We start from the raw sequence: 23,704 nt of genomic DNA, 5'->3' as shown, positions 1-23,704 counted from the left end.
AAACACTGAAGTTGCCAAAATACTTGCTCTATGTCATCATAATCACTAATGCATTCATGTGTTGGATGGGAGAACATTACTTTTACCAGACGCTGATATAATTTAAAAGCAAATCCTTTTACCGTATCCAGCAGGGAACTGGGACACTAGTCAGGCATTGCTAGCAATTACTTTAATGGAAGATTTTCCACATTAATGCAACAGATAGAACATAGGACTGGATAGTGTAATATGAATTCAGAGACCCTTTTATATAAAACTGCTGGATGAAACTTTGTGGATGGCTGCAAAAGAAGAATACATGTATTTTGTCCAGCACCTGGAATCTTTACAGTAAAAAATTGAATCTAGAAATCAAATGGTGGATAAGAGAAGACAGAGCTCGGCATTTTCCTCAGGCCAAACATCCGTCTTTGCCAGTGACGTCTGGCCCCTGTGCATCAACAGCAGCTTTGTGCAGTAAAACTGGCCCCTTTGACTATTTCATGTGCAGCAGCCTGTACGCTACTGGTTCTGTAGGTGGACCAAAGTACATCAGCCTCTGGATATGACGTGTGGTGCTGTAGGCTACCTCTTGCGCTCGCTGTGAAAGGTCACAGGGCCGTGAACAAGTTGGGCAATTGTCAGCACAGCAGCAGCTGTTTGCAGCGCGACACGCCAGCATCTCAAGTCTCAGAGGGGGTCCGCTAACTTGGGAGGAGGAGGGTTGACAGTCTTCTGTTAGATGTGTGCAAAAGCCGAGTGAGCCTTCGTTTTATTGGGGAGTTTAGGTTTGACACGTTGTAGGCCACACAGCTGCTACAACCCAAACATTAGCCTTCAGTTAAAGATTTTGACCTCTCAGCCTCGTTCTTCCTCGTGAAATCATCAGTTAAGTGCTGCCAGACATTAATGGGTGTTAAATATTGCAGGTTATTGCCACTTACATGAGGCAATCCCACACTATAATTAACCAATTAACATGGGAGACTGGTGAGCGCATGATCACAATATTTGTCGTTTTAGTCAGTGTTAACAGGAACCACAACATTACCGTACAATAGCTTCATTGTGTGGAAGGCAATTACCACATTAGCTAGTGGGATAATTATGTTTATTTCCAAGCTTTTGTTTTGCTTTTGTTTTTTTATACTATGTGTTTTTGCTAATTACTTTTATGTAATGAAGTAAAACTTTTGTCATAGTGGCCCAATCCCAAAGTCCGGACTCACAGACTCATGGACTTTGGTGTGCGTTCTCGCAAAATTTGTAAGGGCTTATGGTTGTCCCAATGTTAAATTTTAAAGGGCGTGAGGGTTTGAGTACACACTTCCTGAGTCCTTTCCATGAGTCTGCATCACTGCACACTTCACGAAAGGGAATAACACACAGTTTAAAGCATTGTGACGTTTACCACGGAGACCATAGGGAAATCCGGAAATTACAAAGGTAAACAACAGTACGACACACTACCACGGTGCCAAAAGACCAGCTTGTGAAGCAAGAGTTTAAAAAATTTGGAATCAGCCAGCTGTCTCCTGGGCCTTGGCCGTGTGGAAACCAATAAACTCAAAAAGGAAAATTCCCAAATCGTCAGCAACATCTTTGTTAATTAACGTCACCACGGTAACATGTGATCTAGTGAAATGCTGTCCAAATACCATTTACCTATCTGAGCCCATGTGACCTCATACACTCACTCTCTCAGCACCTGAGATCAATTACGCCTTGAGTCTTTAGTCCTTAGTCCTAAAGGCTCACTTTGGGATTGGGCCATTGTGTCTAAGAGAAAGAGTGAGTCGGGCAGTAATAACAAAATGTTTGTAAGTACATAGTGATTGGTCTACCGGAAGAAGGGTTCTCCTTGTGGGCCGAGGTGTTTATAATTGTTTCAGTAATTCATCAACTCGTAACAGGGTGAACGGCACTTCTGCATTCTCTTTGCAGCTCTCTAACGGCTATGAGCGCATTATGTAAGTTTCCCAGATTGGATAGTGGATCTGTAGTTTGAATGAGACATTATGGGACAATTCCACTTCCAACCTGTAGGGGGACCAAAGCGGGGAAAGTTCTCTAGTGTTGCTCTAAAATGAAACAATGTCTACTTGTAACCCCTCCATACCCCTCGCCGCTTGTTGCCTACCAGTTATGTCAAGTTCAACCAATTACTGATTTAAGTGAATTCCTCCAGTAAGAAAAAAATGCAAAGTTGGTGTAGCAGAAATGTTTTTTTCCTGCAACACCTTGTGGGGAAGCAGTGATAAGCTCCGGTCTATAGGAGTTTTTTAGGGCTGATGGGCCGTGTCCAGAGAGACAGCACAGCTCCTTCTTTAATTGAATGTGATCATTAGGGATTAACAAGGTACAGGTGCTGGTGAGGACTCTATTTCTGTTGTTTACCTGCAAATTGTTGTGGGAAAGGATGAAATGATTGTTGCTTTAGTTTTTCATGGTCATACCAGCACTTGAAACAACATGCTTCTACCTCCATTTGTTTTATTGATGCAGAGCTATTTTCAGTTTGAACACAAGGTCATTTTGACATTTTTAGATTGTAGTCAATGTTCTGTGATGTAATATGACAATATTAAGTTTGGCCATTTTTCTGGCAAAAGTTTGCCAGAAAACCCTATCAGAGTAAAATTGTTTCAAATTTAGATACAAAAGCCGTGAAATCAAAAATGTATTATTGAATTCTTTGTATTGGGTCTCTGGTTTCTTGAGGCAGGCTGTCTGTCAGACTATCCCCACTTGACTATTAAACAGTCAGACGAATAAAATGTGCAAAAAAAGTATTGTCCCATTTTATACAGTAGATTTTTATCATTAATCTGTGGTCAAAGAGTTTCCATCATAACTAAGGTGGGCCACATTGTTGAATTGCCAAAACACATAAAAGTCATTAAAAATCAGCTCAGTATTTCTGCTACATCAGTCTGATCCAGTACATTTATTTTCGTTGTAGTTAAATTCAATCAGTGTTTTACCTCTTCAACTAAAATGAAGAGACATATTTGATTTGAGTTGGGTCAATCACATCCTTGTGGTGTGGCACCAACCCAGTCCTTCACATTCTCTTCCTGCATTTGGCGTGAGCAGCATATGAATTAGATTCAGTGTTTGTGAGGCTTTCTGTCTTTGGATCTGGGTCAGCAGCACCTTGGCTCATATCACCATGTCTTATTTACTAACTGGTACTGGGCCAGGGCACATACACACTAAAACACACCTATAGTCCCCTTCTCCATCCTCAGCAAGGTCCAATGTGAAGTCTGGATCACCTTGTCTGTCTTGGTGGTACTAGCACCGCTGGGTGAAAGATTACGCCCGGTGGTTTGTGTTATCTGCCCAAAATCGGCTGCAAAAATGTGTGTGTCTTAGTATCACATCAGACGAAGCAGTGTAGCGAATGGTTGCAGCCTCCTGAATGCTACAACACCCTCTCTGCTTCACACTCAGTGAGTTGTTCATTCGCTCGCTCACACCCTGCAACTGTTTGGCAAACGTCCCTCTGCCCGCTGACAACCACATGCCTGTCACACAGATCCCTCCAGCAGCCCTCTCCTTTTCCTCTCCCCCTCTAAATTTGTTGACTTTACCTACTTCGTTTGGGAAGGAGGAAAAGACAGCAGTGGGCTTGGGGGTCTCCAGAGAGAGAGAGAGAGAGAGAGAGAGAGAGAGGAGAGAGATACACAACCCAGCCAAAGGCTTCAGTGAGGCAACCTGAAGGCCGGCCTCTGTTCATCTGAACCCTCAACCTGACAGGAGAGGTACTGAGGGACAGTGGATAAAAGAGAAGAGATGGAATTTTATGGAAAGATTAACTTTCCAATGATGGGCACAAACACTGATACTGTAACAGAGTAGCTTTTATCTACATTTTGGGCCAGTGCATTCTAACATCAGTGAAGCAATACCATCACGTTATAAAGTCCATATGGCCAACATGTTAGCAAAAAGCTACACATTGGCATTCATTTTAACCGTGTTTGTGTCCAACTGATAAATGTAATTTCAATATTCACCTTTCTTTAGCTGCTACAGGCTCCACTGCTCCATGTACTTTTTGAGTGTCTAGTTAATTATTATTACCCTCTAATTTAAAAATTTCACTGTAGCCTTAGCCTGTACTAGGGGTGGAACTGTACATGTATTCATATTGAACCGAAACGGTACAGGCATCTTGGTTCGGTACATGAATTTACACCAACAATACATCACACAGCATTCATTTTAAGTTTTGTAAGTGACAGTTGTTCTTTGTACTCTTTCCACCCCTGCCCAATAATCGACCTAGCAAATGTATGTAGCCTGAAAGGAATACTTTGCAGACTTTAAACAAGTTCTGTGTCAGCTTTGTGTGGGCGGTGTGATTTGCGAGGGTCTGCTGATGTGTTTAACGTTATCCTGCGCATTTAGGTGGACCTATGTGACGCGTCTCGCATCATCTGCCGGATCTGAGCAGAGCTCTGTGCATTGTCACCACATAGGGAAGCCCAACACACTTCCCACACTGGCATGACACAGAGCTGACACAGAGATTTCTTCAAACACAACACTGTTTCCGTCTGTTCTTACAACTCTTTAGGTGCTGCACCTTGCACTCAAGTAGCGGGCACATGTCGATTATAAACCGTATTCAAAATGTAAAAGCCACTGTGTGTTGTTTTAAAAAATCCTTACTTTGGTGCCACTTGGTGGTATTAACAAGGATGACTGACTGTGGAATACAACACGGACGCAGCTACACACGCATGACTCTCTTTCTACAAACAAAAACGGTCACTACCATCAGTTGATTTAGAGTGCAGTTATTGATGTCTACAATAAACTTACACACTGGTCCTTAATTAGAGTCAGTGAAGAGTGTTTGGTGTCTGTATGTGTTTGTTTTCTTATTCAGCGCTTATGCCGGGTAAGCGTCCTCCTTGCTGACAACAGCTCCAAAACTTTTTTACGAAGTCCCCCGTGGTTGAGTGTCAAGCCTACTCTAGCCAAAGCTAATAACCTGGAGGGGTACGTTTTTCTGGAGGGCTGTAACTTAACATGAGGTATGACAGTGAGCTGGAGAGAGTGGCTATGTTGTCTGTAGGGGTTGTTACATATTTACTGCAGATTATGCACCCTTGGTTGGATTATCGTCAAGATCTCTCTCTGCTTGTTGTCATGAACACTAACAACAAATGTGCCACTTAGAACACACAATTTTGTGACGAGTCCACACACACACGTTGAGTCCGGTGTCAAAGCCTACTGCGCTAGCCAAAGCTGTTTACAATAAATCTCCATAGTTGTACGTTACATTTCACATGGTAGTGACGGCTGTGACATCTTCACACAATGAGGTATGCAGTTGCAGCACTGGAGACACTGTTTGGCAAATTATTGCTGTAAACGGGAGTGAAGAAAATAACACATAAGTCTTAGCTGCAAAGATTCAGTTTGTCACTTCAAGGGTTATGGAAATTATTCTGGTTCAAAATCTCTCTCCTGCTGTGTATCTAAATTCAACTGAAGCAGAAAACACAATTTCCACCTTTAGCCAAACAGTTTTTTTGATAGATTTTTGTGACAGGCTTTTTTCTCACATTTCATTTCCAGATTTCTGATGTGCAAATGGGAACAACAACTGGATGAAACCTCCACATGCCGTCATCACGATCCCCTCTGACCACAGTTTTTGATTCATGTGTGTTACACGATTACACAGTATGAAAGAACAAACAAAGCCCTCAAACGTTTACAGCAGTGTTCCTTTAAGGCCGTGTTATGGTGTCTTTGACTGTCTTGCTGTGTTGACTCTTCCTCGCCGACTTTGAAAGGCTCTGCTGATGATAGCACCACAGGGAACAGAGACCTGGACCAGCCAGACACAGTTGTTATCAGTCAGTCTCCACTCCATGGATGAGACCGCCCTCAACCAAACTCAAAACACTCTGTCAACACTCAGAGAGGAGGACAGACCTGGAGGGGTGAAGATACAACAATAAAACAGAGATAGGAGTAAAGAGAAGCCTGCATCAATGTTTTGGGGTATTTATTCATATATGAAAATAGCATGTGCTTGCAGTATTATGTGTGTTTGTGCACATCTGTCACAGAGCGCTACAGAAAGTCACAAGCGGTATGACAAGCCAGTACGCCTCCTCCATTCTCGGCACAGCACTGTTCTGTCAGGAGGCCAAACCCTAAAAACCACAGTCTCATTAAAAAGTTATATAACAGCTCAACAGATGCTCACTTTGACAGTCCTTTTACCAAGCTCTGCTGCTTCTCTTATAGAAATGATTGATATCCCTGGAACAGCCCAATCGCATGCATGATCCCCTCATGATCAAGCACATGTGGGGAATTCACTTAAAAACCGTCACCTAGGTCTCTGGGTTTTCCACTGAGCTGCCTTCATGCCAACAGATCTGCACATTAAATACCAGGAGATTACATTATATTTAGTATATACCAGACATAACTATCAGATGGGATGCCAAATGACACCTGATACTGAGCAGCTGAGGTGTGTCCAGCTCTGCCTGCCACATTGAGGGAAATTTGACTTTTTTTAAATATCGAGTAGCAGTTGTAGATACAATCCCAGTGAAAAGGTAGGGAGGAGTAGTGGGAGCTCATTTGGGTTTAGGATGGTACACCTGTGGATGTAACCCAGTAATTTTGATGTACACCACCTTCCTTTAAACCCTGTAGAGACAAAATAAAGTTTAAGGGTTGTTTGACGACACTACTTGTATTCTGTTAAATAAAGACCAAAACAGGTCTCTACAGCTGTTTTAATAAAGATGCCACAACCTAAACTGAGAAATGAAAGTCCACATTGAAGCTGCTGTTTGTCCACTGCCCACTTAATGCTGGATCCAAGAAAATTAGACTGTAGTGAAGTCATGAGAAAATGTCCAGCATCCACTGCAGGTCTAATAGTTAATCTAACTACAACTAGAGAAGAAATCTGAGAATATTACCTGTTTTGAAAACTAGATCATGATTTATGTATGTGTATGACAGATTTTAGACTCTCTGACTCCAATATCAGTACATTCAAAGAGAGATTTAAAATGCCCATGTGACCAGAGCTTGTGACATGTGTGTCCAAGTGAGCATCCATGTGCACTGCATGTGATTCTCTGCACAGGTGGATGATGGTTATTCTCTGATGGATATACTGTAGCTGTGATTGCCAGAGCAGGAAAGATACATTTGACCACAAGGTCACTAGACGGGCCTTTACTCTGAGGAGACCAAGTCCAGCTTTGAAAAAACTAAATATGCGGAGGCCCGAGCCCCCCTGTTTCTGTAGCCCTGGAGCATATCTGGTGGTAAAGGGGGTGGTGACGGGGTATGTGAGGGAGTATCGGACCATAGCTGAGCGGTCCAGACAGAGAGGGGCATTGTATGAATGGACTCACACAAACCCAAACCACCCGACACCCTCCTGTTCCCCCTTGTACTGTACCTCAATGTCTGGCTTCTCCTCGTTACACAAGATAACATTAATTCAATATTAAATAAACTTGGAAATGAGGCCTCGTTTGAAACCCTCTTCCTTCTCGGTTTTCCTTCATATTGAACCCTGTATCTTCAACAAACCTCCCTGCATCCTGTCTTTAGCTTTCCCCTTTACATCCTCCTTGAATCCACATCACTGTGAGTTTATCTGGACCCTCTATTTAAATAAACAGCTGCTTCCCCGGACCACTGACCCGACTTGGTGACACTACGGTTTAACTGTAACCAATCACTTTAATTGACTTTGGAAAGATTTCCTTTCCTGTTTTGGAACACCTGAGTGGTGAGAGAGCGATCCACAGTTCAGACGGACTCATGAGCACTCATTTCCATTAGGGAGCCCTCACTGAATTTGGACAGTTTGACTTTGATCCTTGGAAATTCAATATTGAGAAGTCACCTAGCCCTTTACAACACTCGGGTTTTGACAGAGAGTCCCGCTGCAGATTTTATATACAGAAGCACCACTGCCAGATGATGCAAGATGGCGACAAAACCGTCTGCTTGATCCCGGATTACATCACGTTGCCTGGCAATGTGTGGACCAGCTTGTGATGCTCAGGGAAATCAAATCGTCTCTATTTAAAATCTCATTGCAAAGCTTGAGTTGGCTTTTCTGATATAAGTCATTTAATTACACCAGTATTTAAATCATCACATGAGCTTGTCCATCGCTGTTTGTTTTTCACAACAGCTGTTAGTTGAAAAACCCACCGGCACTTACATCTGGAGGTCTGGGTATAAACATGCAGAACAAAAATTGCTTTAACAGCAACCATACACATACATGCAGAGTTATTTCTTTCCTTTCGTACCGATGTAAATGGCAAATATTTTCCAACTTTTGAAATGTGGTGAGCTTCTGAAAGACGAGATGTTTGTTGTGCCACTGTATAAATAAGTCAAAAACTTCAAATAAACCTTTTTTCATCTAATCAATTTGATTTTTCTCTCTCACACACATTGCTCTTATTTTGTTCTGATTTATGACCCTCTATGAAAGAAAGCAAAAATAATCCATGTAACGTTTGATCTTGAAAGCAGGAGTCTTGGAGACAGAAGAGGTCTCAGTTGGATGTCTGACTTTAGAGGTAACACAGTATTATTACTGCAGTGGAGCTGCAAAATCAACATCAAGAATCCAAGAACAATTTTATATCAACAACTGAAATCACTCTGTGAGTAGAACAAGTTTTAATTTTATAGGTTTAATAATAAACAAATTACATAAATCCAAAAAAGCTTATATAATATCTATGAATGCCCTGTCTATACATGGAACTACTGCCCGTTTTGGGTGTTTCTGTCGAAGTGAAACTGTAAACATTGTGGCCTGACAACCATGACTCAGCCCGGACAGCCGCTGCTCACATTTTCTTGTGAAAAACCGACTGTGAACATCTTCTGTGAACTCTCCCGAGTAGATTTTCCACAATATTCTCTTTCTCAGTTTTCTCCTCAGTGCGCAGCATGCCCTCAGACTGAAACAAGCTGGGATTCAGTGAGGAGGAATGCCGATTCCTTCCCTGCAGTCTCTCTGATGCCGTGCCATTTGCATAAAACAATATTTGATTTACAAATGTCAAATGAAGCATATGAATGACGCGTGCTAATTCAGGATGAATTGCCATTAATTTGTAACCAAACTTGGCTTGAGGAAGTCGCTCTATTTAAAGCTGTTGAGAAGAAGGGTTATGTGATGTGTGGTCACAAGAGGTGGCGTAGAAAAACAACGGCAGGTGTGCAAAAATGTTTTGATATGTCTGAAATAAAACTTTACTGCTGTAAAATAACATGCAAATGGTCCAGAAAATCTTCCCCTTAACGGAACAAGTGAACTAACGGTCATATTTTTCCACTCATGGTTTACAGCTCTACATGAATGAGGATGACTGTCTTTTTTTGAATAGGTTCATGCAAGCCAATGTTTTTGGATGAAGTGTATGTGTGTTGTTCAGGGTTACTTGTTTTAATACTACTAGTAATATTTAAGGAACGTCACTGTTGGTTTGTCCACCCCTTTGGTCCAGACTAACATATCTCAACTATTGGAGGGATATTCAAGGTCCCTAGAGGGTGAATCCTTCTGACTGAAGTGATCCCCTGACGTTTTCCTTTAGGGCCGGTGTGAGGTTGACATTTGTTGTTTTGCATGAAATGTCTTGACAACTATTACAAGAATTGTCATGACATTTGGTGCAGCCATCGTCGACCCCTCAGGACGACCCCTTTGCTTTACATTTGCCACCATCAGTTCAGAAAGGAAATGTGTCCAATACTTTGGTTTACGACCGAATACGTGTTGCTGTCACTCCCCAATGTGAGTCGAGTTCAGATTTGAGTCGTGCAGGCTTCACTTTGCAACAAGTAGCCTACAAGATGCTAACGAGAGACTTTTCTAATGTCAATACAGTAGAAATCAATCGTCTTAACCAAGTCTGTTCACTGCTGGCTACAAGTTAGCAATCAAACACAACAAAGGCTGTCAGTTGAATGCCGTTTTGAGCTAACGTTAGCAATCAACCAATCAGAGATAGCTAAAACGTTTTTGAAATGATTTCCATCTCCTGTTATTGTTTGTGCCAAAGAAAAGTTTATCATTTCATGGATTTCACGAATTTCAATAAGACAAGTTATGGCATAAAGTGTTTAAATCTGAGTGTGTGCGACTCAAATTTGCACTCGACTTACATCAGGGAGTGACACCTGCCAACTTTGTGGCTTTGTCGCTAGATTTAGGGACTTTTTAGACCCCGTTAGCAACTTAAAAAAAAACAACGAATAGCTACAGACCCTCTGTAGAAGAGCCGCCAGTATTGTCCCGCAAGCGCGCTAGGTCAAATGTTTGTTATTATGTGTATCTATGCTATGCTACCTATATTATTATTTTCTGTATGGCCTGATTTTCTGTTTCCTCTACATCTTTGAAAAAAAATTTCAATCCATCAATCAATCAATTATTGTAAGCCTTTAGCTGAGGTTTTCCCCATTAAATCATCGTTTAAAAAAAGAAATGCGTTCCAATGACAGTCAACCCTGATTCTATCAGAAGTTTATATTTAGTTAATCAGTGGTTGCCAAAAATTTTATTCTATCCGGGACACTTGTGTCTCTGTTAGCTTTGTGTTGTATCTAAATACTTCCTTGATGTTTATGATGTTTTACGTTTCTCCTCATATATTTATCTACACTGTCCAGTGTCGTACAATGTAAGCTTACATTGAAAACCTTATTGAGAAATAAAATAAATCATTAATGATTAGATTCTGACTAAGCTGGTGTTTTGGGCAGGTATCAATATTGATATTTAGATATGTACATATGTATATATATAAACTCATAACATGCACAATCACCGTTTTGCATTTGTTATTTAAGAATTGTGTACTGAATTAAGATTTGTGCCATTACTGAGCGCAATTTACAACTTAAAAAATGAACCTGTCAGCGCTCTTTAGGGGACAAACTTACATTTTTTAATTTAAATATCTTTGGCACTCCTGTGCTAAAATTTCTTGAATTACAAATTTGTTGATTTTTTTTGTTTCCCGCTGAAGTCATTTTCAGTCAAGATGGAAGCCGTGGGGGCGATTGGCATTTCACATTTTCCCCCAATGATATAAGAAAAAGATTTCAGGGTTATAGGTTCAGCCGACTTGCAACAACGCTGAGATGTCTGCAGTGACTCAGACGTCTGGAGAACAAGGACAGTTCCCAGTTTGTGAAGGGAACAAACCCTTTTTCTTCACTACAAGCTGCAAGCCGTGTGTTCTTCAGCGGCCAGGTGGCTGCACATTTCCCAGCATTACATGACCGTCACCGTCGTCACTTACATCATGTTTAATCATCAAAAAGGTCGACCTTTCATCGGCTTCTGGTCATGAGTTGATAACATGTACAGAATGTGCCACATTCCTCTGGACCCTACCTGGGTAATTTGATTCCCGGTCTAAAGATCTCTATGAATGTCACTGATTAAGTCATGGTTGTTTTCGGCCCAAGATCCAAGAGTAACGTGAGATCTGCAACTCACGCTGAGCCCATTCCCCAGTATTTTTAAAAGCTTATCAGCAGGACATTGTCATCTTAATGAGCAGAAAAGTAGCTGTTAGGCTGTAATTGTGCAGTTTGTCTGATTTTAGTATCCGTAAGTGACAACTGTGTTCTTGTGTGTGCATGTGTTTTTATTTCCACCAATGCAAGTCTGTTACATCTGGCTGAGGCAACAATAAGGGACTTTCAGTGGGCACAATCATGCTGTCAGTCATTCTTAGGCCAGTTAATTGTAATTACTGTAATTAAGGTATGGAAGCAATAGAAGAGATTATTGCACAGTGTAACAGTGCTGGAACGGATCCATCCAAGTTTAGCAATTTATTAATTAAATAGAAATCCGTTTGGTTTTCGATTGACAGTTAGTAGAATCTCTCTCCAAAGACTCTTTGTATAAATTCATGACATATTCTCATGCTACAAGTTCCAGGAAAACTCTAAATTCAGTATAACCACAAATAACTTTGGTGATCAAGTAAATATAGACTTCATAGCAGAATTGATTTGCAGATTGTTTAAACAAACCACAAAGCTTTCCCCCAGACTGCAATCCAATCACATTTAAATGGTGTATTATTTAACTGCAGCCTGTAAACCACAGAGCAGAAACTGCAGCCTTTCAACAAGCCCACGTCTGAACGTCCATTCTTCCCCAATTCACAGTAATAATGTACAGAACCTAAAAGGGGGGTGAACAGAGGACAGGAATTTGCTGGTGTTTAAGTCTCTTGACCTCAGATACTCTTGCAATAATAATAATAATAACACAGCGAAAGGCTTGCTGAATATTCAGGGCCAGCAGGAATGTAAATGTGAGGAGAAGGGAAAGTGAGAAGACGTGAAGATATTTTACTTTAAGATGCAGTCAGCAGTGATGTGGAGGATGGCTCATCAATCTTAATTATTCTTCATCTTCAAGATCAGAGCTGTGGGTTTAAAGATTATTTAAACCCATTATCATTTTTTGTTATTACAATCATATTTTCTTATTAGTTAATGGTAAAATTAAAGTGATTTTAAAGATGATGAACACATAAATGAGGTGGCATTAAATCACTTAATATATATATATATATATATATATATATATATATATATATGTATATATATACATATAAATACAGTATATAGTCACTATAAACACCAACTCCCCACCTGCCCTGCTGCACACCTGTTCCCCAATCCCTTATTATTTCCCCTGCATATATAGTACACCAGCTCCCTTTCTCCTATGATTTGTCAGATTGGCCAAACAACTGCTCTGGCACCTGCTTGTGAGTCCACTACTCTGTGGTTTTGTGAAAACAGTCCTGGTTAGAAACTTGTATTACAGTAGACTTAGGGTCTATGAAAAAAGCACATTGTGTGGCATTTATTGACTTATTATTGTATGGCACTAGTACAATGTCATATTTTCTGTGCATAATTTGCCACAAACCATAGTTTGTTCTTAAATGTTGTGGGGCCTGTTATTCTTACTCAACAGCTCATGTACAATAGGTCTAGAAAAGCTGTTTGATTTAAATTTGACGTTATTTGATGCCATTCATGAGTGCAAGGAACCAACAGGAAGTCTAGGACACATAGGAAGCCCACAGAGGCATTTCTATGTCTCCAGTCCTCCTTAATAAATCCAAGGTTTGCAGTCTTAATATGTTGCCTGTCTGGCAAGATCACGGATTGTGTTGTCTGTGTCCTCATCAAGAGGACAATGCAGTAGAAACTTGGCAGTCGGCTTATGAAGGATCAGGCTTTAAAGGAGCAGCCAGGTGTTTTCACTATCTCTGCCTGACTTTCTCTCAGCTGACCTTTTCCACCCTGTGGGACAGGAGCTCGGTATGCTGTGCAGAACGTGAACGTTTTTTTTTCTTCTTCACATGGCCGCTGTTGATGTGCAGACTGTTATTCCAGCAGCACAGAGAGCCACAGGCGGGTGTCTCACATCTGCTCAGCATGTTGCTGTGTGTTCAGTTCCAGTAGGAGGCGGGGCTGTTCTCTGACCATTAGCTAGTGGTGACAGTGCACAGAGGAAGACCAGTGTTGCTGTCCTGGCGACCTGATCAGCTGGAGAGGACACACATGTCTGGGCCCATACGTACTTACATACTTCTATTTTTCAACTACATCGGCTCAACACACCATCCAACAGAAGTAAAGCTGCATTCTGATCCTCATATTTCCTTGTGGCTTGTTGACTGAGCTGTTTAGTGTTGCATGGTAGGTTTTATTCACTTAGTGTTTCCCCTCTCCCCTTTTATTCCCTCTTGGTTCAAATTGTAGTCAGATATTTTTTGGTTAAGTTGTCCATGATTCATGCTCTTTCCTGGTGTGTCTACTTAGCCATTGAGAATTAAAGTATGAGTGAGAGAGCAGTGGCAATATTGTTATAGTCTAGCTGTGGCCAGGTGGAACAGTGGTAAGAAACACGTGACATGCACGTAAGCCAATCTGGAGCCATTTGGTTACATTTAGTGGAATGAATTAGGGAATGTTGCCATAAAGTGTTATTGACAGGTGTTTTCAAATTTAAAAGGACAGTTTCCCTAAAAACATACAACTTTATTTTCTAACCTGGAATGCTTTCTTTTCATTAAGGTTGTTTAAGTAAGATCTACAGCTAAACCAATAACTTGATTTAATTGACTAAACTGTTTAAACAGGAGAAACTTTTCACTTAATCATACGTTATGTAGCATGGAAGAAGGACTAGTAAATTGTAAGAGATGTTTTACTATTTTTTTGACTTATGACAAATTGCCTCAAAATTAGCTGTGACAAAAAAGGCTGTAAAAATGAACAAAATAAGGAATGCTCACCAAATGATGTGTGCTATGACTGAGCTCCTTACAAAGTTGCTATCGCTAATTTGTTAGCAAACCTCCAGCAGACATGCAGCGACATTTTGAGTCAAGTCTCTGGTTACCGGATGAGTGTGAGTCCAAAATTCACTTTTCTCTCAGCTCTGTTCTGTTTTTCACCAACTCCTGAGAAACATATCTTGGTCTTTAGCTGCTAGCTGTTCAACTGTCTTCACTTACAGGTCGCTAACCTTTTCAGCTCAATTTAGTTCTGGGCAGCTAGCTAGCTAGCTAGCTAGCTTACAGTTTGTTTTTCAAAGCATTAAAAAAAAGCTGCTGGCTGCTTGAAAGGCAGTGAGACTGAACCAAACAACTGTAATAACAAAACAAGCTATCAGAGGCTAAAAGGCTACACAGGGCTGTTAAGTTTTAGAAATGGGTGAAAGCTCAAGGTTTGTAGTGGCATTGTAGCTAATATACTTGTGTATATAGATTTTGGGCTTCATTTAATAAACATAACCTGTAGTAGTACACAACCACATGTCATGTTTTGATTACAATGTGCAGAATTACTTTACGTTGCCTATTTATGTCTATTTATTTCCCTTTCTCACTGTTAATTACTGGCGTCTGTGCAACAGAATCAACAGGGGTCGCCATTGGTGTGTGGTGTGTGTGTGTGTGTGTGTGTGTGTCGTTAAAACTGTAACTGTGAGTACAAAAATCTGGTACGAGTTCACAAGTAGTAAGTTACGGGTTTGACTGCCGTTCCAGGGCACTTATACGGGTAGAAGGTTGTGAAAATACAAGTTACGTGTTGCCTGGAACGCAGCATTAATCTGGTTACACGCTGCTGTACTGCTCTATCACTTGGGAGAGGTAGAATTGTGACAGAAGAGAGCGGAGACAGCTTTGTGAAAAAAATACACATAGAATGCTAAATATATAACTATTTAGGCCCTACCACGTAAAAACAAATGGTGCTTGTGTGGGTGCTGTGAGTTCCTCTCTCTCTGGCACCCTCATCACTCAATAGTTCCCACACTGGGTGTTAGTTAGTTAACCTAGATAATCCCCGTTCCATGGAAGTTTAAACACCTTAGATATGATTATTTCAGTGTAAACAAAAAAAGAGAGAGAGGAGAGAGGAAGCGGCTTTATGAGGGAGGCAAAAAGTACACTGACAATTATACTTTGTTTACATTTTTTAAAGCACCATCCAATTAAAATGTGACTGAACTAAAATCAAACAGCACATTGTAATTTCTGTATTTACCGGTTTTTACAGTATGTCTATAGGTTAGGATGCTAACAATGGGGCATTGCTGTTAGCATCAGGTTTAGTTCCGTACTAAATAGTATAGTGACAAATGTTTGTTGAAATTTCAAAATGTGTCATTATGGTGTTTCACTGGCACTGACTGTCAGTTGAGTTTTCTTTCTGCTTTCAAAGCACACAGCACACACACAGGCACATGAGTTATTATAACAAGTCAAGTGACTATCACTTAATATCAAGTGAGACTATCTGGTTTTCGGGCTCCTTTGACACCACCAGCGTTTAGACGTTTTAGACGTTTAGCGTCTAGATTCCATCGGGGGGTCTGATGGTTCTCTACCCCTATACAGATATATGAAATATGCGTATAGAGATGGAGTCTAATCGCCAACGATTTAGTACAGCTCAGTACAATGAACCTCATTTGCATATCTGCAAACATGTCTCTCCAGATTGAACGACCGCTACAGTTAAAATTATTACAAGAAGATATTTATTTTTGTTTGGATGCATGTAGCTTTACAGCTTAATTGTAGATGTTACACAAGAAAATGTATTTGCTTCTTAGCAGTAATGTAAACTGATTAGAAATGCTAGAATTGAATATGATGTACACATGTGTGTTTTTCTTGTGTTGTGAAGTGATTTTCCATCAGGTTGAAGAGTTGACAGACTGGATGCTGATTTGCAGGGCAGTATATCAGCCTTTTCTGGCTCTAGTTTGGATTTCAGTGTTTTAAATACCCGTGCAGTTTGAGGTTAAACTCCAGCCAAAGAGATTAGCACCTGAATGTTCAGATGGTAGCTCCCTCCAGAGACCTGGTGGAGCTGTCAGGCAAGGCACGTACCACTAGTGAAGGGGTATCCAGAAAGTAGCCAAATTTAACCGGCTTGCAGTGTTTTGTGAGGGGAACACACAAACACACACACACAAACACACACTTAGGCCACATAAGAGATGGGTGTAGTGTTTTATTGATGTGCACCACTGACGGTACTAGGATCTGCTTTAAAGCTAAACATGAATCTTCTTTATTGCTTTTACATACCTCCTCTCACAGCTAGTAATCCAGCTGTGCATGACTGTGGTGAACAACATAAGCAACAGCACCAGTCAAAGGTTTGGACACACTTTCCCATTCAAGTGAATAAGAAAGTGTGTCCAAATGTTTGACTGGGACTGTGTGTTGAGTTAACAAACTTATAAACATACATAAATGCAGTTTGCAAAATTTTTGTTCCTTTTTTTCTGTTGCCTGTGGTTTCTTTGTGTGCTTTTGTGTGACTGTGCAGTCTTCAAAAGTCTTATTTTGTTCAAACAACCAGCTGTAAAAGACCTTCATTTATTCAATATATTCATATTATATATTTATATAATTTTAAAAGTAGAAAACATTAAACGTTTAAGAAGTAGCAACCCCTGAATTTCTGAATTTAGTTTTTGTTTACTCAAACAATCAATCATAATACACATATGTATATATTCGTATAGTTTGGCATTGCACACAAGCACACAGCTATATAACACTTCGTCACCTTCCAAAAATAATCGCCTAAGTCATTTTTTCACGTTTTTCAGAAAACACAAAAAACTGAACCAAACACTGAACATATTTTGACTTAGGCAGTTATACAAAGGCGTAGAATCACATCACCTGTTCAACTGAGAATGTAGGAAATTTTACCAGAGGTGGCCAACACCATGAGGAGATGATATAGGCAAGAAAATACTTTTTGTCAAAAAATGACTTAGGCGATTATTTTAGGAAGGTGACGACTTGTGAGATGAATAATTAAAATGTAAATCTGTGAAAAAGGAAAAAAAGAGTGGCTTTGCAAACTGGTGAGAAAGAATTGTGCCTTGGGAAATATTTTAATTAACTTTTGACAAACTATTTGAAAAATAAACTGGGGCCAATTCAAGATACTTTTGTTAAATCCTTGTATTTTGAGGTCAGGCTATGAATGAATTCTTGTAAGATAACAGACGTGAAATGGAACAGAAACGGGCCTCCTGTCCTAGCTAGTTTGTAATTCTTTTTGTACTGTAATTCAATTTTTTTTCAGTTGACCGACTCTTCACATCCTTTTTATTGTGGGCGTGCACGTGCGTGTGTGCATGTGTGTGCGCGCGCATGAGTGCAAACATCAGGGTGCCACGATTATCCAAAGCCACATTTAAAGAGGAAAATCCTGACTGGCAAAGCAACAATAATGATCAGTGTCACACAGCCCGACAACCTCTTCCTGTCTCAATTTTAAAATTAAAGAGTGTTTAGTGTAGCCAGTGGTGCGAACCCTCTTTCAGGGGACACTAGTAATGTTTATTCATCCAGTCAGCTGTATATAGCTGTGGAATATTGACTTCATCTCTGAGTGCTCGGAATGGGACAACTGACCTTCTGTGTGGGGCCACTGTTGCATGTCTGCTTTGGCCTGCAGGTTAGGGTGCTGGGATCCTGGGGTTACCAAAACAGGCAGCTGACAGGGAGCCACGAGGGAAAGGGTTAAGATGGAAATTTAACTCTTCTTATTAATTGCTATAGAGCCAAGGGCAGCTTGTTCATCCTGGGTAGAAACAAGCTGCTTCTTAAACTCCCCTTTGTGTGTGTGTGTGTGTGTGTGTGTGTGTGTGGGAGTGGGAGAAGAGGTATAATTGAAAACTTCAAGAGACAGATTGCATTCAAACTTTTAGGATTTCTAACTTCAAGTCCGCACTTAAACCTTCACCTAATTCTTCCAAATACTGACAAGTGCAAATTTAGCCATCAGAGAAATTACACGTTTTTGCTCTGTCAAGAGACAATTTTTCATAAAGTGTCTGTGTTTCTAGATGGGCATATGTTATTTACTACTTTATGTCATGAGGTCAAACATGAATTTCTACACAGTCAACTATCAACACATATAATTTAAAGCCGCTACACAGCAATGATCCAACCACACAGGTTGCATTTACTGTGCCTGATTCAACTTCATCTCAGGACTGTGGTATGTGTACAGACTGTGCTTCTCTCAGGGATGGGTTTTTCTCCAAAAGAAATGGTTTGTACCTCGTGTCCCCTATGTATAAAAGTGTTCATAGCTGTGCTGAACAGCTATACTCAAAGGCGGGCGAAAAGTCAACCGTGATAGAGAGGGGTGATGTGATATGTGTGAACTATTATAACAGTTTTCAGACGCTGTTTCCTGTAAGCCATCCATGGTGCTACACTGAAAGATTGAGAGAGAAGTTCAAACCCCAGCTCCTTTCTTGCTTCTGCACACCTAGCCAATCATGGAGTGAAGTGCTTGTGAATGTTGGATTATTGGGTTTGGAAATGTACTGAAATTGTCAGAAGCAGACCCCTAATTCCAACATCAGAGAAAAGAGGTTCTGAAGCTATGCCCACCTCATTGTTGGTCCAAAAGACATTCACTATATAGGAGAGTACACCCACTTCTTCTTCGGTAAACCACCCATCACCCCACCTCATCAACTAAGCACTACACCACTGCATATGACAAGCCCTTCTGATAAAACATATTGGAAGCTTTACTCTTCCTTTTGTTGCAGGACAACTGGCCCCTTTATCATTGTGGGATAAATGGTCACGGTTTCTCTACATTTTGAAATACTCAACCAGTATGGTTCTTGGACTCCAAGATAGATATGGTTAAACCCCGAGAAGAATTTTAAAGGCCAGTGAGAAAACAAACCACACCACCTTTTTCCTGCCATGTCTGGTGAAGCATGTCTTCTTTCGCTCTGCGCACTGTGTGATTTTGATCTTTGTAGCTTCTTGGGGATGGAGACTGGCAGCCCTGCAACTGAGTAAAAATCTTTGTGAGACCAACCGAGGGGGACCGAACAACTGCATCCCACAGCTGCTGGCACCAAACGCTTCTGTCTAGACACACAGCCAGATGTCCAGCAGCAACAGGCACACACTGCCATCTAGTGTTGCAATGGGCTGTGAAAAGATGAGAGTTCATACCTTCAGCATCTGTTTGCTGTAAAGGGCCACCTACGTGGAGATCTGTATGTCCTGACCCAGTGTAACAAAAGGGATCTGCCACTCATCCAAGCATGCCTCCACAGCCGACTAGAGGCTCAAATAAACCAGCACTTCTGTCTGAAATTACAAACAAATTTAGCAGGAAGAGGTATGAACCTTCAGGACACTACTGTTGGGGTGAAAAAAAGAACACATTCATCTGTCAGATAAGCAACCAAATGCAAAAATCAATTTGTTGACTAAGAAATTAATTAGAAAACAAATGAAGAAAACAATAAATTGCAATAATATGCAGCTTTGATAACAATAGAGTCTGCCAACTTCTTTGTATTTCCCAAACAATATCTCTTCTATACCGTGAGGAAACAAAACTGCACAGAGAATTTAGTAATATTTAAAACCAGAGCCAACTGTGCTCTTGTTTCAAATTTGTGAGATTAAATCTGAATCTAAACAAGTCCCTGATTATTTGACAAAGTTTGGAAACATTTCTACTGTCAGCCATACAGCTGAGACGTGTTAGACATCATTACTTCAGTAAAATTACATCAGCATGTCTCCTGCTGGTCCTCTGTGAAAGGCCTTTGTGAGAAGAGGTGCAGATTAAAGGATCTCTAGTGGATAGACTTCTATAGAGCTGAGATGCAGTCTTATTGGTTGGGACGGTTTTTAGACTATTCCCTGCAAAACTTCTGAGTCAAAAACACTTGCTTGGTTTGAGAAATCCTGGGCATCTGTCCCAGAATCATATGACAGGAATGCTCCTTTCCCTTCCTGCCATTTTCGCCACCCCTTTGATTTTATTTGGCTTGTAGTTCGCGGACAAGGACCCCGAATCATTCATCGTGGCATATAGCCACTCTGAGTAGAGAGGTGCTGTGTGTACGTGTAGCACCTCTCAAAACAGTCTTACATAATGTCAACACAATTACCCACATTAAGCTCTAGTGGCTACAAGTAAATTCAAGGGCAACAGGCCTGAGCTTTTTCACTCCCTGATCTGAGAGCTTTTATGAAGGCGAAGGGGCACGGGGGACAGGAAAAGACAGATTAGTGAGCAAGGTTGATTGGTCTCTTCAATACCGTCTCCTCTCCCTCTCTTGATTTAAGAAAGTAGCAGATTAGTTTTCTTGTTTGTTGTCAGGCCCAAGGGAAGGAGCTGTAACTTGGTAATGGCTTCAAATGTTTCACACTTTGAAATGCGCTTTATGTTGACGTTAGAGCATAGATCTGGTTCTACATAGGCAGGCTCTGCAGGAAACTCAAGGCCCTGATTTAACATGCTTAAAATTAAAAGTTATTACTTGCGAAAAAAGCACACAACAGCATTTGATAGATAACTTGAATAAATGAACAGTACCAAGACTCAACAGCCATGCTAACAGCTCTGCTAGGTTGTACATGCTAAAGTCAGCATGCTAACATGCAACACATGACTATGTTGATGCGAAGCAACAATAAAACTTAAAACAATGTTTCCAAAATCATTGATTGTGGTTCACCAACTCGTAACAGGGTGAACGGCACTTCTGCATTCGCTTTGCAACTCTTTACCGGCTATAACCGCACTATGCAAGTTTGCCAGATCAGTTAGCGGATCTGTAGTTCCAATGAGACACGATTGGACAATTCTGTTTTCAACCTGTCGGGGGACAAAAGCAGGAAAAGTTCTCTAGAGTTGCTTTAAGGAGTATGAATTTTTGATTTCTCTACCCGATAATTAAAGGTATTGGGTTTGTAACAGCATTTGAGCTAATTTAGAGAAAATACCTAACAGCTAATTAAAAGAGCTAATTAGCTAATTTAGCTAATCATTTTTAGCTAATTTAGAGCACTAATTACCTAATAGCTAATTTAAAGAGCTAATTAGCTAATTTAGCTAATCATTTTAGCTAATTTAGAGCACTAATTCAAAGAGCTAATTAGCTAATTTCTACTCTGTTTAGTTCATAAGCAAAATGTCCATCAGGTCTCATAACCGCCAACATTTTCACACTTCTACAATGACTTTATGCGGTTATTAAGCATGTTGTATGCTAAAAAGTTAGCAGGAGCTCTTGGTTTTCTGGCGAGACCCCCTGGAAGTTGGACTTGCTCATAGACTGGATTGGTTTTATTTTGTCCATTAGCTTGTACAGAAAACAATCTGGCTGAAAAACACAGTTTCATTCATGTTTCACTGCAACAAAAGGTTTGAAGGTCACTGAGGGTTAGAACATGATGGACTCTTCAGAAGAGGTAATCAGCTTTACTCAAGGTTCTGTGCAGGAAGGTCACCCGCACTAAAGCTTTAACTTTTCATGAACATGAAGGCAAGCACTCTGTTTTTTTCTGCAGGAAACCTTTCATAAGGATCATATTAATCCTTCCGCAGTACTGGAAATCTCCTAATACTCTTTTGCTGACTTTGTGGGTGGTTGCCTTTGTCTGAGAAAGTCAGATTTAAAGGTTCATGTTTATCTCTTAACTAGTTTTTAGAGGAAATGTATTTATAAAAGGGCCCAGAGGACTGGAAAGAGCACCGTTTGTGCTTTACCAAAATAAATTTCAACTTTTCAAACTATTTAGATTCTGTAGATATCAGCAAGTTATCTGACTAGACAGAAGGGTAGGGGCTGCAGTTAATATTTGAGTATTGTATTTCTTCACAGCTTGGACAGACGTCATCAACATAAATAGTCCATTTCTAATGGACAGTAAAGCATGACTAATGTTTTGGAAGAAGAGACGTTACCTATGGTTTATGGATTTTAGACCCTTTAATGTCTTGCACATCATATTTTTTGTTCTCTTAAATACAGAAGGCATGCCCTTCTACTTTGCCAAGGGTAAAAGTTAATTGCATTACTCAGTAACAATAATTCAATCTGCCTGAATTTTAAGCTAAAACATCTGTGTGCTAATTTGTTTCAAAGTCAAATGGTGCACTCTGTAATGCCTAGCATGTGCTTAGGAGACTGCTGTTTATGTTACAGAACCTTCACTGTGAAGTATACAAGTGTTGGACACAATATCATGAACACTTGTACATCTAATGCAATGGGCTTTCCAATGCTGCGTCATGTGGGATGGATGGTAGAGATGAGAAAGATTCCAGAGTTTACGTCGTTGGACAACTCAGGCGGGAGTTTCTCAGTCGCAAGTCATATCTCAGTTTCAGTATACGTACATACAATATATGATCCATACAGCGAGCCTGTGTTTCAGAATGGAAGTGTGGGGTTGAAAGACGTTGGGGTTTATTAGGCAGGGAGAGTCTAATGAAAGACAGTTGCATTTTGGGAACTGTGGGATCCGGTGTTTTTTGGAGTTTGACACACAATAAGGGCTTAAAGTCAGGATTTGACAGCCTCTGCTGTTTATCTTCTTTTTTTTTTTTAATCAGTCTCTCACAAGTTCCCCACCTTTATGGAAGTGCAGTAAAAAATTGCTGGAGTACCCCTTTAATTCCTTTCAAGTTATCTATGGTTACTTCTTTGTCATGGCTCTAGCCTAGGCATGTCTGTTGGTCCACCACTTTGGTCCAGACTGAAATATCTTAAAAAACTATTGGATGGTTTGGAATTCAATTCAATTCAATTTTATTTATAGTATCAATTCATAACAAGAGTTATCTCGAGACCCTTTACAGATAGAGTAGGTCTCTAGACCACACTCCAGAATTAACAAGGACCCAACAGTTCTAGTAGTTTCCTCCAGAGCAAGCAACAGTGCGACAGTGGCGAGGAAAAACTTCCTTTTAGGCAGAAACCTCGGACAGACCCAGGCTCTTGGTAGGCGGTGTCTGACGGGCCGGTTGGGGTTAGAATGAAGAGTGGCAATAACAGTCACAAAAAATAGTAGTTTGTAGTAGTTCTTTGTAGTAGTTCATGGCATAGCAGGGCATTGTGCGGCATTACAAGGCACAACAGGACGTGGCAGGGCCCAGCAGAGCGTAGCAGGATGTAACCGGGCATCGCAGAACATGCAGCGGGACCATGGCAACAGCTGCTACTATGATTTTGGAGCCTCCCTGATCCGTGGAAACATGCTGGGCGAGAACACAATTTAACTGAAATTGTTTCTTTTCATTATGAATC

General features: G+C 40.6%; 1 long non-coding RNA gene across 1 annotated transcript; it reads left to right on the top strand.

Moving 5' to 3' along the window:
- The first annotated feature begins 1,182 nt into the window (after positions 1–1,182).
- LOC116706075 (uncharacterized) lies at positions 1,183–23,362 on the top strand. The gene is made up of 3 exons (XR_004336140.1): positions 1,183–1,248; positions 6,862–6,864; positions 23,352–23,362. It is a non-coding gene; the product is annotated as an uncharacterized LOC116706075 (long non-coding RNA).
- The last annotated feature ends 342 nt before the right edge of the window (positions 23,363–23,704 follow it).

The sequence above is a fragment of the Etheostoma spectabile genome, chromosome 18 (assembly GCF_008692095.1).
Source record: "Etheostoma spectabile isolate EspeVRDwgs_2016 chromosome 18, UIUC_Espe_1.0, whole genome shotgun sequence".
Classification (NCBI taxonomy): domain Eukaryota; kingdom Metazoa; phylum Chordata; class Actinopteri; order Perciformes; family Percidae; genus Etheostoma; species Etheostoma spectabile.
This window is presented reverse-complemented; position numbering and strand designations above follow the sequence as displayed.